The following is a 12576-nucleotide window of genomic DNA, read 5'->3' on the forward strand; positions in this document are numbered from 1 at the left end:
TTTATAAGTCTAGTTAAGAGCAGAGATGGTCCTCAAAAATAACAGTTGGCTAGACACACTGTACAGAAACATAGTTTCTGGGGGAAAAAGTCCATTCTTTGCCCTTCAAGTACAATCCTGATTTCCTCAGCTCCTGATGCCATGAAACTTTTCAGTGCTTCCCACATTTATATTCATGAATCTGCCTATGTGGTGCACAAAGCCTTGCAGAACAAGTGAATAATTGCCTTTTTGGTTCACATATCCACTTGTCCTTTGTGTGGAGTATGGGTGCTACTAGTAGTCCCTGCACAGTTTGGAAGCCCCATCCTCTCAAACCCAGCTACAGCAGAACCTCAGAGTTATGAGCACCAGAGTTATGAACTGACCAGTCAACCATACACCTCATTTGGAACTGAAAGTACATAATCAGGCAGCAGCAGAGACCAAGAAAACCCCACAAATACAGTACAGTACTGTGTTAAATGTAAATGACTAAAAAAAATAAAGGGAAAGCAGCATTGTTCTTCTGCATAGTAAAGTTTCAAATCTGTATTAAGTCAACGTTCAAGTTGAAAGAACAGCTATAATGTTTTGTTCAGAGTTACGAACAACCTCCATTCCACCTGTGGCAAACAACCTGTGGGTGAACAGTGTTAATTGTCTCACAAACCTGCAAAGCCAAAATCTTGACAGTGGACTTTCTAACCTCAAAATGGTTTGTAGCAGACTGATAGCTGTCTGGTGTTGCCAACCTCCACAGGGCAACAGCAATTTGCTTCTGCAGTAGTATGGCTTCCCTGAATCAAGTGTTCTGGTGCTGGAGGTTTGGTGCAAGCACCACATGAGGATCTGTTCCATGAAGGTCTGTTTTCTCATTCAGAAGTTCTGAAGCCACTGTTGGTCATCCCAGGTTTCCAAAAAGATGTGATCCCACCACACCATGCTTGTTCTCCTACATTTGAAGTGCCAGTCCACCCAAGAGCATAACATGGCAATGCTGGCATTCACCATATCTGCACCATGTGAGCTGAATGAATTGCCATTGATCCTCATGTTCAGCCATTGTCGATGTATCAACAGTTCTGCCTAAATTCCGTCCAGTGTCTGACCAATCACCTACTTCATTGCATTACCATTTGTCCCACAATAAGGAGCAGGAGTAGGAACAGAACCAGATCATCATCTCATTACTGCATGTCTTTCACCCCGTTTTGCAGGGAATAACAGAGGCGGAACAGTGATCAGAAATTGCCATTGGCAAAAGTGAGAGGCTGGGGACACGCAACAAAGCAGTTCCTAGAGTATCTCCCTCTCCATAAAGAACCCTGGAATACCACCCCTGAAACTGTAGCACTAATGTTACATAACCACAGTAGCTGCATACCTGTTTCTACACTATGTTATACCCATTTCCAGCACAGCAGAATGTAGGCACCTGGTACAGGGAGCATGTATGAGTATGTACGTGGGCCAGCACTTGAATATGTGCACAGTGTAGGCATAGAATCATAGAATGTAAGCTGTCATTTGTTCTGGTGATGGGAATCAAAGAAGAGCAAATAATTAATTGATTGCAAATAACAAAGCAATCAATTTGCAGACACCTAGAAAATAATAAGTTCATAAGGAACAGCATGAATTTTTCAAAAACAAATAATGTCAAGTCAACCTAATAGCTTTCTTTGCCAGGATAACAAACCTTATGGAGGTGGGGAAGAGGCCTTGATGTTAGTAAGGCTTTTGATACTGTCTCACATGACCTTCTCATAAACAAATTAGAGAAATACAACCTAGATAGAGCTCCTATAAGGTAGGTGCATCACTGTTGGAAAACCGTTCCCAGAGAGTAGTTATCAGTGGTTCACAGTCAAACTGGAAGGGCATATCAAGTGGGGTCCCACAGGGATCAGTTCTAGGACCAGTTCTGTTCAATATCTTCATCAATGGTTTAGATAATGGCATAGAAAGTACACTTATAAAGTTTGTGAACGATACCAAGCTGGGAGGGGTTGCAATGATTTTGGAGGACAGGATTAAAATTAAAAATGATCTGGACAAACTGGAGAAATGGTATGAAGTAAATATGGTGAAATTCAATAAGGACAAATACAAAGTATTCCACTTAGGAAGGAACAATCAGTTCCACACATACAAAATGGGAAATGACTGCCTAGGAAGGAGTAGTGTGGAAAGAGATCTGGGGGTAAGAGTGGATCACAAGCGAAGTAGGAGTCAGTGTAACAGGCCAGTCCTTGCTTACAGACAGCCCCCCAACCTGAAGCAAATACTCACCAGCAACCACACACCACACAACAGAACCACTAACCCAGGAACAAGAAAAGGAGGACTTGTGGCACCTTAGAGACTAACCAATTTATTTGAGCATGAGCTTTCGTGAGCTACAGCTCACCCAGGAACCTATCCTTGCAACAAAGCCCATTGCCAACTGTGTCCACATATCTATACAGAGGACACCATCATAGGGCCTAATCACATCAGCCACACCATCAGAGACTCGTTCACCTGCACATCTACAAATGTGATATATGCCATCATGTGCCAGCAATGCCCCTCTGCCATGTACATTGGTCAAACTGGACAGTCTCTTCATAAAAGAATAAATGGACACAAATCAGACATCAAGAATTATAACATTCAAAAACCAGTTGGAGAACACTTCAATCTCTCTGGTCACTCGATTACAGACCTAAAAGTGGCAATACTTCAACAAAAAAACTTCAGAAACAGACTCCAACGAGAGACTGCTGAATTGGAACTAATTTGCAAACTGGATAAAATTAACTTAGGCTTAAATAGAGACTGGGAGTGGATGGGTCATTACACAAAGTAAAACTATTTCCCCATGTTTATCCCCGCCCCCACTGTTCCTCAGACCCCCACCCACCACTGTTCCTCAGATGTTCTTGTCAACTGCTGGAAATGGCTCACCTTGATCATCACTACAAAAGGTTTTTTTCCCCTCCCGCTCTCCTGCTGGTAATAGCTCACCTTAAGTGATCACTCTGGTTACAGTGTGTATGGTAACACCCATTGTTTCATGTTCTCTATGTATATAAATCTCCCCACTGTATTTTCCACTGAATGCAACCGATGAAGTGAGCTGTAGCTCACAAAAGCTTATGCTCAAATAAATTGGTTAGTCTCTAAGGTGCCACAAGTACTCCTTTTCTTTTTGCGAATACAGACTAACACAGCTGCTACTCTGAAAAGTGTAACACTTTTTCAAAAAAAGCAAACATCATTCTGGGATGTATTAGCAGGACTGTTATAAGCAAGACATGAGAAGTAATTCTTCTGCTCTACTCTGCGCTGATTAGGCCTCAACTGGAGTATTGTGTCCAGTTCTGGGCACCACATTTCAGGAAAGATGTGGACAAATTGGAGAAAGTCCAGAGAAGAGCTATAAAAATGATTAAAGTTCTAGAAAACATGACCTATGAGGAAGGAAGAAAATTGTTCTCCTTAACCTCTGAGAATAGGACAAAAAGCAATGGGCTTAAATTGCAGCAAGGGCAGTTTAGGTTGGACATTAGGAAAAACTTCCTAACTGTCAGTCTAGTTAAGCACTGGAATAAATTGCCTAGGGAGGTTGAGGAATCTCCATCATTGGAGATTTTTAAGAGCAGGTTAGACAAACACCTGTCAGGGATGGTCTAGATAATACTTAGTCCTACTTTGAGTGCAGGGGACTGAACTAGATGACCTCTCGAGGTCCCTTCTATGATTCTATGAAATGGAGTGTATAGTACTCACCATTCCTTTTAAAACCAAAATTCCTTTGATGTGCAGCAGAGTATCTGGCAACTACAAAATTAAAAAGAAAAAGCAACTGAAAGCATTATTATTATTAAAGGTTTTAACTGTGCAGCTTCAGGCAACAAGTACAGCACGCTCTGGCCTCTGGTTTTTCTTTTTCTTTTTTTTTTTAAATGACCAGCAGGTGACCTATGGTGACAAAATAGGTTTGTTTAAATATAATGGGTTAGTCTTTAATAAACAAAACCCAAAACATTAATATTGTTATGTTTTCCATACACACAGGGCAATCCAAATACTTAGGGTTGCCATATTTCAGGTTCCCAAAAAGAGGACACTGTGTGTGTGGGGGGGGAAATGGGGGAAAGGGGAAAGCTGGATGGGTGCTCACTAGAGGTAGAGGGCAGTGTCGCTCCCTGTTATGGTGGCAGGGCAGCTAGTGCAAATCCAGGACCCAGCACTAGCCATCAGTCAGCCTCCCTGCAGGACCTCCTCCCAGAGCTAGGAATCAGGGCTGCAGGGGAATGCACCAACCAGCTGCAGATGCAGGTGGGGGGGGGGGCGGGGAGAATCAAATCAGCAAGTGGACTAATCAGTGTGCTTTCTGAGCTGCAATCTCTGCTCTGCAAAAACCATGGACTTTGACTTTTATTTCAAAAATCCACCCAGACGTAGAGCAAACTACCAAAAAAGAGGTCATGTTTGGGAAAACCTGGACATATGGTAACCCTACATATACTTTCAGTCTAAGTAACTTATTCTTGACTAAAGGAAAACAACAAAGAACAAAAGTGTGCTCTCCTTCATGGAGAGGTTAGTGTGCCTCTGTGTAACAGGCTTCCCCGAAATAAAAAATAAAATGACAGCTGTCCCCAGCAAAAACCCAGATATAAGACAGTGCACTAAAACAAACAGAACAGTCACATTATTTCACTCCCATCTCTGCAACAGCATCCTTGAATCTCTTCACTGGGTGGGGTTTTTTTGTTTCTGCTTTCTTAAATACAAATTAGGACTCTGATATATTCCCTTATGGAATTAAATGTTGGTCCTCTACATTTATATGTACTGGCAATAAGTCCATCATCCATACAGTGAATAATATCAGACTGTATTGTTTCACCTGCCAAGAACCTATGGCCTCATCTCAAAAATTCTTCTTTCAGATGAACCATTGCATCTTGTGCTTTTCTCTTTGTGGTCTTGAAAAATCTTCTTCACTGAATCCAAATCCCTAAAAAAGGGTTAAATACCTGTACATCCCTACTCTTTGACAGAGCTACCACATTATGTGCAAAGCTAATTCATTTGAAAAACCCTACGGGTCAAAAAATGTGTAAAGCTGCCTGCCAAGGGACTGGAATAACTGCAAAAATTGATACATGTTTTATAACCTTCTGAAAGAGTTTTTGGGAGTGTGTTAAAGGTGAAAATACAATTGAATGTTAAAAAGCCTGCCAGTGAATAAACTTATATTTTGTGAAGAATTTTCTAAAAAGCCAGGAACTTCACTTTGTCATGAAAAGGAAGTTTGCAGGGTTGACAGACCAAATATTTTCCCACCATAAATATCACATAGTAGCCAATTTGCTGTTGCTTAATGTAGTAGGAATATATGGTGGCAGAAATCCCCTCCAAGATTCCAGCTGGCTAATTAGACATGAGCTCCTTTTCCTGAAACCTGGCTGGCCATCATTAATCAAGCTGCTCAAATAGCTTTCTTTTTAAAATTACGTTAAACTAACATGTGTGTAATTTCCTGGTATGTCCCCAGGCCCTTTCGGAAACAATAGTGAGATTGTTGGGCCTTTTTCCAGTTGCCCAGGCTTTCTGTGGATCTAAAGCTTCTCAGAAGGATACTGCTAATAGAACCCCCGCAGTTACACACAGTGTGTCCCATCCTGCAGATACTGGCAACTTTATAGGGGTTTTTGGTAGTCTATGCATAGGAGTGTTACTTCCTGATGTTTTTCTCTCTACCCTGCCCTGTGTAGAGTAATACAAGCATGTCAACCTGTTTTTAGTAGCTCATTGTTAGGGCTGTTTTCTGTATTGTGTGCATGGTATTGCTGCTGTAACGCTGGGATGTACTAAGATGCAGTGTTCTAGTATTGTGTAGCATAGTACCATAAATAGTATTGGCACATTGTTTCTAAACACAGCAGGCCAAATTCATCCCTACTGTTAGTTTGTGGGGTTATATCACAGTTGTTTTTATCTTCTTCAACAATTCCCTTGTCAGAAAGTTGATAAGTTTTGTTCACAGGACATTTTTCCTTCCTGTTTTCACTTTCTTCTGGGTTTGTCCCCTTTCTGAGATTTGCTTTGAGATACAGTTTCTCCAAAAATTCCAAGTGAAACTCATCCAGAACCATTAGCTATTTTTGGCTGGTCCAAGACCACATATCAACCTAAGGCTGCTTAAAAACCGACCTTGTGTTTTGCTGGAAGATATGGGAGCCCCAGTAAACTTTTTGAGAAATCTTGGCCCCAGAATCATGAAACTCTGCTACAGACTCCCTGTGTGTCCTTGTACTGATCAGTTTCTCTCTTGCTCAGCCTCTCATCTGTAAAATGGCGTTAGCAGTACTGCCCTATGTCAAATGGATATTGTGAGATGCTCAGACAGTGGGAGTCTTGTAAGTACCATCGATAAAGAGCATGGATCTTTTTTCAAGACATTTAAGGATTTGACCTGCTATGATTTAGTATTTCATGGTACACCATTGTTGATGTGGAGTGTACGTAGAGGAGCAGTGTATATGTAAGGGGGATAATGTGGACAGCATCTCCTGGGATTTTCAGAAATCATTTGACAAACTTCCACATAATATATTAATGTTACAGATGCAGCAAGTGCCTCGAAAAAGTGGTGGACAGAAGTAAATTACATCTCAGTCAACTGGCTACAAAACAGGAATCAAAGGCATTACCAAAAGGCAGACACATACTGGCTGGAAAGAAGTTACGTGAGGCAGTGCACAATGGTAGTTATGCTGGAGCTGCCATTTCAGAAATTACAGCTGACCTATCAGAATTATTTAAGTTTGGTGAAAAGATTGGTCTACACTTTTTTTGTTGTTTTAGCACTGTGAAGATTCTACCGTTAATAAAATAATTCAAAACTTATACCCCAGGGAGAAAAGAAACCTAGAAAGCAGTGATACTGAAAGAGACCTAGGCAGTGATAGAAGGCAGGGAATTAACCTGCCTTTACAATATGACACAGCCAATGTAAGCATCACATTACAAAGGAGGGAGGTAAGAGTCTTAGGGTGACATTTCCAAAAGTGCTTCAGTGATTTAGGAGCCCAAGTCCCATTGACTAAAACACTTGCAAGATTGGTGCCCTGCTAACATTCACATAGGGCCTGATCCAAAGTCCACTGAAGTCATCAGAATTCTTTTCACTGACTTCAGAGGGCTTTGGATTAGGCTCTTATTGATTTTTAAATAATTACAATGATATTGTCAGCCCAGCACTACAAAAGGAATCTATAATTGTAATGCTTTAGTTTGATGCTATGGATATATTGTGTAGCAAGCAGCTCTGCCCAAGAAATTATTCCTGTCAAAGAGTTATGGAAGAATTGCTAAAGAAAATTGCACCACAGATTTCTCCAAGAACTAGTTACTATATGTTCAGTTAAACAGAACTTGGCAGCTCCTTCTGGTGATGCCCATAAATGTTTTTACTGAAATAATAAATCATAGTAAACTTTTCTATTCCAGTTTTTTATAAAACATTCTTTCCAAAACACAAATTTTAGTCCTAAACAAAGTAGACCATATCCATTTAAAATCCCTCCACACCCACACACCTTCACTTTATTCTGCCACATCCCTTGGCATTATTGTGAAATAATTATCAGTTCACCCAGCACCAGAGCTGCAGTTACGTTTAAATCTCAGGCCGAAGTAGACAACCCATCCACAAACTTTGGCACTTCTGAGAGTAGGTGGGTTTTTTATTATTATTATGCACCTGCCAACCTTGACAAAGTCCCTTTAACACATTTACAAAGTATGTTTACACAAGAGTTTTGGGAACTATCGAAGAAAGGGCGTGAGCCAAAGCCCATTGAAGCCAATGGGAGTCTGTCCACTGATTAGGCGATGGATCAGATCTACATGTTGCACTCATTATCATAGCAGCTGAGAACCTAAGTAAACATCACTATTAGATCTGGGCAGGAATTTTCTGAGTGATTTCTTTTCCCATAAGAAAATGACAATTATTTTAAATCTAATTGTTCCATAGGAACATGTCAATTTTGAGAAAAATTTTGTTTAGAAAAAATGCTTCAACATGGAATGATTCTGTCTTTTATTTCAATATTATAATAAATTTCAAAATGAAAATTATTTTGTTTATATTATAATAAATATATAAAAATAAGTAATCTTTCTTATTTTATGTATTTTTGTATTTTTATACAAACTACAAAACCAATTTTCCAACCACCTTATCAATTAGAATAGCAATTTCAAATCTAAATTACCAATTTATAAAGTAAAAATATATTAAAAAGTCAAAATCAAACTGAAAAGTTTCAACTGAACTGAAAAAAAAATGGATATTTTTTGGGAAATTCCAACATAAAATAAATGTTCTGAACGGAATGGAATGTCGGAATTTCTTACAGAATGGAAATTTTAAGACCAGCTCTAATACTATATTTTCCCTAATTTTATGCTGCATTTAAGGGTAAAAGATAGATGAACCTCAGAAGATTTTGAGGCTGCTTCTCCACTGCCTTACATCTGGTGTTTCCATTTACATGTGTGCAAAGTGACTAGGAAGTGGCTGTAAAACTCTACCAAATCAGCATACTCACTTTACACAGGGTTTGCATAAGTTGGAAGGTAATGGAGAATCAGGCTTTCTAAAATTTATGTTAAGCATCCAGAATTTCAGAAGTTTATCTAAACTTCTCCCAACACACAGAAAACCTGGAAATAGGGCTGTAAATCTTTCATGTTCAGGCTGCCATGAGACTCCCCAACACTCCCTTGTACCACTTAGGCAGAAACTGATCCCCACAGCAGGTCCCCAAGAAACCCAGATAACCAGGGACATATTCCATTTGAAAGTTAATGTATTGTCAAATTCCAATAAAAGATTCTATTTAAGTTCATTCCTAAAGTGAAAGCTTAAATCTCTTTCATTTTATTCAAAACCAGTTTTTCCCACCACCGTTGCTACAGAGGAACTCAAACCAAAATCCCAGAATCAAATAATCCTGAATCTGCAGGGTATCCAGAATCTGAACCAAGATCGTGATCCAAATTTTGCAAATGTCCCCTGTACAATGGGGAAAACCTTAACACTGGCTTCTAATAACCCCAACATTGTAGCTTCTGACATCCATAATCCAGGGCTCCAGGCAGCAGAATGCCCATTTGAGGATGGGCCATTCAGAAAGCTTCCATATCACCTCCCTGCCAGGGATTCACAGCCATCCAGTTCTACCCCAGGATAGAGGAATGCTGGCAAGGGTTCCTGGAGCAGGAAAATCTGATGCAATTCATCCCCTGAACAATCTTTGACCACATTTAATGCTACCTTCCCTGGAATAAATCCATGAGGGAGAGTGGGAGGTGCAAATATTATCAGTCCAACTCCTCTCACTCAGAAATGTGCAATTTGCAGGGGTGAGAAGCGTAAGATAAAAACGCTGTACAGAATTTCATTTTTTTTCTCACATATTGTGCTCCTGTAAAGCAATTTGCATTTTAGTTTTTATTTGGGATCAGGCCAGTTTGTAAATTAGAATCAAACCCGTGTGTTTCCCTTTTTGTTATTAAAAGTTTTCATGTACCTTCAAGCTGTCCTTTTGTTCTTCTACAGTCAAGTCCCAAAACAGTTGCCCGGTCAAATGTGTTGCATCTTTCTGCTATCAGCATAACAGCTGCTGCTCGCATCTTCATATTCCTTTACTGTCAGCAAACTTATATCTTCCCATTTTGACCAAGTGCTAATAGGGTTTTGAATTTTGCCCCTTCACAGTTTTCTTGACCCTGCTTCAACCAAACCCCCAAATTACAACAACTCTGAACTTTGGTGAACCTCAGACCTGGCTTCAAACTTTCTATCTGGATCTTCTGCCTAATGAGCTGAATCAAAACCTTGGGTCTACATAAAACTGGAAGTCCCTGGAACACTGAGTCCAGTCCCCTGCTGTCACAGATGATCCCTTCATATAATCCCGGTCATAAATTTATGAAGCTGCGTCTTAAAACTAGTAACCAAACAAATACACACAAACTGTTCTTTGGCAAAGTTTAGACCCTGACTCACATCTGAATGTTGTAGAATGGGCCTTTCGTTTTTCCAAGAGCAGGTTGTTTTGATGTTACAATGATAGTTCCTCATTATAGTCTTGATTTCACAAGGTCCTTAAGCACATGCCTAACTTTAAGGAGGTTACTTGTCTCCCTGACAGTTTTCATAATGCTGTTCTGAAGCCATTGTTTTTGTGACATCCTGTTTAACATGACAAGTGCCTCTGAAGTCTTCCAAACAAGATAGATTCTGCAACCCCTTGAGGGAGTGGAAGTTCTGTACATGCCACATTTTAGTTTCTGGGAGGCCTGAGGAGTAACATAAGATTAAAACAAGTTCTGAAGACAATTACGTAACCTGGGGTAAAATTAAACAGAGAAAAATATAGGCTATGACTAACTCAGCTAGATGTTCTTGGTACATGTGTTTGATGAGGACATCTTGTGGACAGACCTGGAAAAAGAGCCAAAGACCTACCCAGAACTGATGTGATTCTTCAGTACATTGCAATTCTGGAACAAAATCATACCTAATTTGCCTCCAGGGTGAGGTTGTTTGCTGAACTTCTAAGAGGCACAGAACTCTCAGACCAGAGGCAAGGGGAACTGAGGTGGCTTTAATCTACCTTTGTGCCCTTCCAGTTCTCAGCTGTTCACTCCTGGTCTGGGCTGTCTAAAAGACACAGCTTCCCTGGGCTTCCCAATGTGCTGTAGCACTGTGTGGAGTCACTGCAGTGCTGCAATCCCACTCCTGGTGTACTCCTCCCACCATCAGCCCTGTCCCCTATGCCACAGCTTTCAAGAGCTGTCTTTTGCCATTGCAGCTCTCTTCTACTGTTCCTGCACCAGGGAAATCCTCCCTTGCCAGGATCAGGGGCTTTTAGAGCTCCTTTCTGCTGAGCCAACCCATTTACCCAGTATAAAGAAGCCAAGGTCACACGCTTGGGCTTTAGTAACTGGTTCAACGAGTTTCCATGTGGATGTGGGATAAAGCAGAGGAGAATCTTTTGATCACAGCCATTGAAGCCAAAGCCCATGGAAGCAAATGGGAGTCTTTCAGTTGATCTCAGCGGACTTTGGATCAATCCCCATACTCCTTCTGTTGACATACTCGGTTTCAAAATCTTACAGCCAATTCAGCAGATGCCAGAAGCTGTGGGCATGATGGGGTGCTAATCCTGTGACAAGGTGATGATTAGAAGCCCATAGCACATTGTTCCCATAGCTTTAGGATTCTGAGACCATGTTTAGAGAGAGAGAGAGAATGTTTGGAGAAGTGTACGTATGTGCAAGAGTTTCATAAGGTAGTTGCAGAGTTTTGATAATTTCCAGCTCGTTAGAGACCATAAGACACTTGTACTATTAACAAACAGTAAAAATCATAGTACTCTTGCAATTTCTGGATGACTTTACCTAGCAGTATTTAGTCCAGTTAATGCTTGCACTAAAATATATTATATATTCCATTGCCACTGACCTGCCACATAAAACAGTCACCCTCTAAGGATTCTACGCAATACCACTGGCTTCCAGGAAAATGTGGATGCCCTACAACCACATCCCCCAGTTCTCTACCAGAGTTCAGCTGGCTTTATTCGCTCCATTTTGGCTAAAGATTCTGACACTGCAGTGACATACAGGGACACTAGTAAAAAACTGATCTTTATTTCCTGGCACCACTCACTTAGCATGGATCAGAATCACAAAATATTAATACCCTTGGCACATGACATGGGTCAGGATTAACTGAGTCCATTTACAGGGTCTCACAGGACTCACAGACTGGCCCTGAAAAGGACTATGAAAAGCCCATTGTTGTTACCCCTTGTGATTTTAATCACAGGTCTTGCAATATTTGGTGGTTTTCTTAAAAGCCCAAGCTACTAGAATCAAGAGATTATATGAGAATCTCATCTTTCATTTAAAAGAAACATTTCTAGCCCTCATAATTGTGGAGACAAGCTTGAATGTGTGACCCAAGAGCACTCTAAAGATTCAGAAACCAGAAAGCAAAGAAAACCACCTAAAAATATATATATTTTTAAATCTCATGGTTTTGGAGGCCTGACTCATGATTGGATGTGGATAACCTGTCATTTTTAGGGGGGGGAAAACCATACTGACCTGCGGTCTTACCCAAAAGTCTGCATTTTGACATTTTTAGTCACCAGAACTAAAGGGTTAGAATCTACTAGTTTTAAAATGAGAGCAGAAATGTAGACATCTACAGGGTACCAAAAGTGGAGGGACCTAGAGACTCAGGCTTTGTGAGCCTCACAAGAACATACACTGGAAATTGATTTTCCACATTATCTTCCTTTACAAAGATAGTGGCTCTTAGTGTCGTAGATTACTGTTTGCTCAAAGCTTGCTCCGATAGGCTCTGTCTTTTCTTATACTCAAACACTCTACCTGGCAAAGCCAAGTAAAACACACATACTATTTGGGCAAGCTATCAGTGATATTACTCTATATCCAGTTGTATCTCCCTCTCTTTTCGCCTATCTGTATCAGCCACATTTCATAACAACA

Source organism: Lepidochelys kempii, chromosome 1 (genome assembly GCF_965140265.1).
Source record: "Lepidochelys kempii isolate rLepKem1 chromosome 1, rLepKem1.hap2, whole genome shotgun sequence".
NCBI classification, from domain to species: Eukaryota; Metazoa; Chordata; order Testudines; family Cheloniidae; genus Lepidochelys; species Lepidochelys kempii.